Below are 6837 nucleotides of genomic sequence, written 5' to 3'. Positions count from 1 at the left end.
TGGACAGAGGAGCCTGGTGGGCTACAGTCCATGGGGTCTCAAAGAGTTAGACACGACTGAGGGACTAACACTTTAGTTGCTAGACTGGAATATCACTTATACCGCAGGTGAATCTCAGGATACAACCTTAGACTTCCCAGCACCCAAGGAGGTTCCTCTTCCATTGTGTTGCTTGGAGGACCTTGGTTTGATGATAACTAAGAGCCTGGTTTCTTTACTGGTGGCTGCTCTGTAAATGAGTGATCCTTTCATACAAGCACATCATTCATTCATCCAACAGCATTTATAGCACAGTGCGTCCCAGGCCATCACCAAGACAGACAAGGTTCCTGGCAAAAGAACTGACACTCTAGCCCAGAAGAGCAATGGGAAGTCCCTGAAAAAGACACCTGCAGAGAGTGATGGGTGCGATGATGATCGTGTAATCGGGTTCAGAAGGACTACTTTTGATCCCACCATCAGGAGAGGTCTCCTTGAGGAGGGTCACATTTGAGCTGAGACCTGAAAAGTGAAACGAAACCAGCAGGGGAAGATCTGGGGAGAGAACAGTCCAACCTCTAATGCGTTATACCCTCAGCTTTACTCAGCGCTTGAATCTATAAAAACACAAAACAAGGATGATAGGGATGCTGAATCCTGTCTCATTCTTGGAAGAAATCAGTGTCAGTATCAGTTCAGTCGCTCAATCGTGTCCACTCTTTGCGACCCCATGCGTAAATAATCATTCTTAATAGATCCATTAACTTGCTGGGAGTAAAAAGCTCTTTCTTCTCATTAAGAGATCTATTTCTGTTAAAAATTTCACTGTGTTTAACAGTCATAGGAATGTGTAATGTTTATTTTGATCAATTATGTACATTATAAATTATATGTACATATAGCTCAATCTAGAATGAATATTTGATACCTAGATTTTTGTGTCCCAGGAAATTTTTAAATATTTTCAAATTTTAAAAATATTTACTTTATATTCATCATTGCTGGGAGGGATTGGGGGCAGGAGGAGAAGGGGACAACAGAGGATGAGATGTCTGGAGGGCATCACCGACAAAATGGACATGAGTTTGGGTAAACTCCGGGAGCTGGTGATGGACAGGGAGGCCTGGCGTGCTGCGATGCATGGGGTTGCAAAGAGTTGGACACGACTGAGCGACTGAACTGAGCTGAACTGAATCACCACCACCGCCACCAGTTGATGCTTATCATTATGACTCACTGTAGTTCTCCAGACTACTCAATAAAGCAAAAACTTTACGGTTATCATTTTATAGATAAAATAACTGAGGTTTAGAGAGATTAAGGGTCTTGCCTAGTCAAACACCTAGAAAATCTGGCAGCCCGGATTAAAATCCTGGCCAGCCTGCATGCAAAGGCTTTCTCTGACAGCTGTAGTGTGTCCAGTATTTCCCTTTCCTTTCTTAACTCTACAAATTTTTGATAAACTTTGGCTACCAAATAGTCAGATTCCTTTTGTAACTTGCTTTTTTGGCACCTTTTATGACAAATATGTCAAATATATGGTGGAATAGACTATTTGAGATTTACTCTACATTAAGTTATCCAGAATTCTATCAGAAGTATACTTTTTTCTATAGGCTTCAGATATAAGAGCTTTACCTTCATTTGAAATTGACTATGTTCAATGGACTGCCTTTGAACTTTACGTGACTAGACTTCCTACCAAATAGCTCAAGACTGGGTGAAAAAGAAATAGTTTTAATGGTTTTGAGTCCTCTCTTTAAATATATTGCTGTCTATAATTTGAAAGACTGACTATACATAGTCTATGTGTAGAGTGACTGACTTTATATATCCCCAGTGTAATCCTTGGTGACACATACTGACAAATGAATTTCTTCTCATATTGCACCAAGGTCCAGATTCTGAGGTTAAGTAAGTGTCAGCCAAAGACATCTTGTGTTTTACATACAGTATGGATGGCCTTGTTAAAAGTCAGCACTGTTCTGTTAATTTTTAAAAGAATCTAAATACTTTGGCCACCTCATGAGATGAGTTGACTCACTGGAAAAGACTCTGATGCTGGGAAGGATTGGGGGGCGAGAGGAGAAGGGAACGACAGAGAATGAGATGGCTGGATGGCATCACCGACTCGATGGACATGAGTTTGAGGGAACTCCGGGAGTTGGTGATGGACAGGGAGGCCTGGCATGCTGTGATTCATGGGGTCGCAAAGAGTCGGACACGACTGAGTGACTGAACTGAACTGAACTGAAACAGTACACCCATATGCATGGCAGCACTCTTCACGATGGCCAAGAGATGGAAGCCACCCAAGAGTCCATCTCTGGATGAATGGATAAACAAAATGTGATACACGTGTACAACAGAGTAGTATTCAGCCTTAAAGAGGAAAGAAATTCCAGCACATGCTACCACATAGGTTGAACCTTGGAGACATTAACACTAAGTGAAATCAGCTAGTTGCAAAAGGACAAATATTCTACTTCATGGAGTCATATCTAAAGTAGTCAGATTCATAGAGACAGAATGGTGGTTGTCAAGGTCTGGGGAATGGGACTTAGTGTTTAATGGGGACAGAGTTTCAGTTTGGGAAGATGAAAAAAGTCCGGGAAATGAATGATGGTGATGGCTACACAACAATATGAATTTCCTTAGTGCCACTGAACTGTGCACTTAAAAATGATTCAAATAGTAAATTTTGTTATGCATATTTTACCATAAAAACTATAGAGAAGCTATAGATATTTACTAGACAAAGGAATGAATTACAGATTTTTTTCAATAAGTCAAATATATATTGTAAACTCAAAAGCAAATTGAAAGAAAAATTCTCTGTTAATTAGAAACTGACATATTTGTAGTAGAAGTGATAGGACACAGACACCCTGGTGATTTAATATTTAATATACAAACTGTGAATATATCATAAAATACAGTGATATTTACATTTGATTTTCTAAAAAAGGAATGTTCACTTTTAATTCAGTTTGAATAGCTATTAAGCTGCCATTCAACATAAGAAAATTAACAGTGCTGTACAATATGTACGGGCTTCCCTGGTGGCTCAGATAGTAAAGAATCTGCATAAGTGACATATTTTCCTGCAACTATATTTACTTCATTATCTTATGTATTTTGAGATTTTCAGGTCTCAGCTGAAGAGGTTTGCTGTGTTTACGATGTATCAGTTTTAACCTTTACAAAAAGCATCAATAATCAAAATATTAATAAATTACTTACAGACAGAGGGCATTTTTTCCTTTGAAATAAAGTCTAGGATGAGTAACAGAATAAATACTCTTGGCTTTTGAAAAAATTAACACATAGCAAAATAACAGAAAACTCATCTGTATGGATGTTTTTAATAATACTACTCAAAGGGATCTTCTCAGTTGCCCTGACTCATGAAACCTCTACAAAGGCCCTTGTCTCTTATGTGAAGATAAAACACTCCTTCTGGAGTGTATTCTGCATGCACATAGTAATTTGTTCAGTAAACTTCTACTGCTTATGGCACACTACTTTATTCAATGCGTTTCCTATGAGTGCCTTTCATTCTGATAATTACAGTAAGAACCAGTTCCCAAACGCTTATTAGATACTTGGGGCATGCAAAATATTCTGTTACAGCCTGTTACTGTGGATCCTGGCCACGGCAGCTGGGGAAGTTTGGAATAGGGAGATAAACACATCGCAAACCAATCAATAAAGTTAGGCACTTAGGATACTAGACAAGTAGATGAGAATTCCAGGAGAGGGTTCTTAATATATGTTCTAACCTATAAAATTGGTATTCATGTTTTAATGAGCTACATTCTTGGAGTAAGGACCTCACAAGTATTCATAGATTTGAAAGGAAATGACAAGGGTGTTTCTTTTCCTCCATCTTTACTGTTACTTTCCTCAGTACGTTGCTCTTTCAACTGATGGCAGGTTTGAGACCTTGATGTGTTGATCTAATCATAACACTGACAAAAACCTACCTGCTGCCTTGACTAGGATGCACAAAAGAAATTCAACTAGTAAGCAAATTTTAAAAGATGTCTGTTCTCACAAATAATCAAAAACATAAATTTGTAATAGTAAAAAATTTCATTTATTAGTAAAGTTTTTAAATCAAAACACTAGTTAGGATATAAGAAAGTATTAATAGGACTTTAGACATTGCTGCTATCAAATTTGGCAATATGTCTCAATCAAATGTGAACCTTTAAGCAAATAATTCTGTTTCCTGGAATCTATCTAAGAAGATAAGTAGAAAATGTGAAAAAACCAAGCAAGCAGTTTTGTGAAGACTGGGGATTGTGGATATATTTTATCTTCTAAATGTTTGGAATTTATGATTGTTACTTTTAGAATTAAAAAACTGTTAAAAAAATAATAATGCCCTTGCAAATGATCACTCTGTGAGCCTTATTAATAAATAATTTGTCTACTATCTCAATTTTTCAACATATTTCCAATTATCTTTGCAGCCTCTTCATTCCAAAATCTGGGAAAGAATTTTGTTGGAAATATTTTTATTATTCAGTCAGAAATAAGTTGTCAATCCCATTCGAGCACAAACATGTTTCGTTCCTCAAAATCCTGCAGAGTCTCACTGTGGCCTACAGAGTTGAAGCCCCAGGCACGGCTGCCCAGCTTCTCCACTCATTTTGTGAGGGGCACGGTATCCTTGATGTCTTTTAATTGAGCTGGTCTTGGTTGCTTACAACTGAAGCAAGAACTCAAGCTCATAACGGGGAGGTTTCTGGACAGAGGGAGGTGGCAAAGAGCCCTCGTGGGAGGAGACCAGTTTAATAGGACCTCTCAGGGTCCCCAGTATCTAGGCACTCTGGTCTTTCTGGCTCCATTTGCTCACATTTTCCTCTAATTGAGGAATCTTTGGGGGATATTTTCACCTTTATGTATATTTTTTGTTTATTTCATTTTTTGGCTGCACTACACAGCAGCCAACCAGGGATCAAACTTACGCCTCTTGCATTGGAAGAGCAGTGTTTCAACCATTGGACCACCAGGGACGTCTCTCATCTTTATATTATGAGCGCATGATCACATATATATGATCAAACATATATATATATGATATATATATCATATATTTTAGGGAGGAGAGGGAGAGAGAGAAAGAGGAAAGAAGAGGAAAGGATGAGGGAGATAGAAGACAAACAGGAAAAGAAGAGAAAACAAGGAAATATGTCACCTGAGAAGTTTGTCCCCCATGGAAAGTAAAGACACTTTCCACTCCCAGAGGGCCCCCTTGGGCACTCACTAAATGCCACCTCGAATTACTATTCTGTGCATCTTTTCTCTCCCAAACCCATCGTTTTCTTCTCCACAGTACCTGGGTCTTGTGCCTTCACTTAAAGTGAAAGTGAAAGTGTTAGTTGCTCAGTTGTGTCCAATTCCTTGTGACCCTATGGACTATAGCCCACCAGGCTCCTCTGTCCATGGAATTCTCCAGGCAAGAATACTGGAGTGGGTAGCCATTCCCTTCTCCAGGGATCAAAACCAGGTCTCTTGCATTGCTGGCAGATTCTTTACCATCTGAGCCACTAGGGAAGTCCTGTGCCTTCACTTCAGTTCAGTTCAGTTCAGTCGCTCAGTCGTGTCCGACTCTCCGCAACCCCATGAATCACAGCACGCCAGGCCTCCCTGTCCCTCACCAACTTCCGGAGTTCACTCAAACTCATGTCCACAGAGTCGGTGATGCCATCCAGCCATCTCATTCTCCGTCGTCCCCTTCTCCTCCCGCCCCCAACCTTTCCCAGCATTAGAGTCTTTTCCAGTGAGTCAACTCGTCGCATGAGGTGGCCAAAGTATTGCAGTTTCAGCTTTAGCATCAGTCCCTCCAATGAACACCCAGGATATTGGTTGACTGATATAACAACAACTTCTCCAAAATTCAGAGATAAAGAGGCAGCAAATCCAGTAATACCCAGCTTAATTATACATTGATAGTGACCTACTAACAAGGTCCCTTATGAGTAATAACTTAGAATTAACATTTAATGCTTCTTTAAGATTGACCATTTTACCAAAGGAGAATACTATGTACAGTTCTAATTGTGCCACTAATTCAGAAGATTATCCTAAGTTTAACAGAGATGGTGACTAATGTACGCCTGAAATGTTATTCAGTTGTTTTTCCTGTAGACTGAACAGATTTACATTGTCTCACTGTAGGATTACCATGGAATAGAAGTACTTATACTAAAGTTTAAAGATGCAGAACACATTGATACAGTGTTCAATCTACATTTACCTAGCTATTTTAGCAACATATCTTCTAATTTGAAATCTCAAAATTATTTATTCATTATAGAAAATTGTGAAAATATCAAAAGATGGAAAGGTTTAAAAAAATCATGTTTCCCATTGTAATTCCTGCCAACCCTTTTTATTTTTAATGCAGATTGTAGATGTTTTTGCTTTGATCATTACATTTATAGTTTTGAACTCATTTTTAACTTTTTTTTTTTTTCGACCAAATGTCCCAACAGGAACCAGTTTAATGTGGCAATTATGATTCAGAGAAAACTAAGTTAAAATTTACCTCTACTCCCTCCTGACTTGAGTAATTCATTTGGTTGCTCAGATAGTAAAGCATCTACCTGCAATGCAGGAGACCTGGGTTCCATCCCTGGGTCAGAAAGATTTCCTGGAGAAGGAAATGGCAACCTGCTCCAATATTCTTGTCTGGAGAATTCCATGGACAGAGGAGCCGGGTGGGCTACAGTCCATGGAGTCTCAAAGAGTCAGACATGACCGAGCAACTAACACTTGGACCCTGAGTCTCAAGTTTCTTTTCTGGAAGATGGTAATAATAATATTTGCCTTATAGATAGGCTTAGA

This window comes from Moschus berezovskii, chromosome 28 (assembly GCF_049115385.1).
Source record: "Moschus berezovskii isolate FMDL1 chromosome 28, NW_MosBer_1.0, whole genome shotgun sequence".
Classification (NCBI taxonomy): Eukaryota; Metazoa; Chordata; class Mammalia; order Artiodactyla; family Moschidae; genus Moschus; species Moschus berezovskii.
This window is presented reverse-complemented; position numbering follows the sequence as displayed.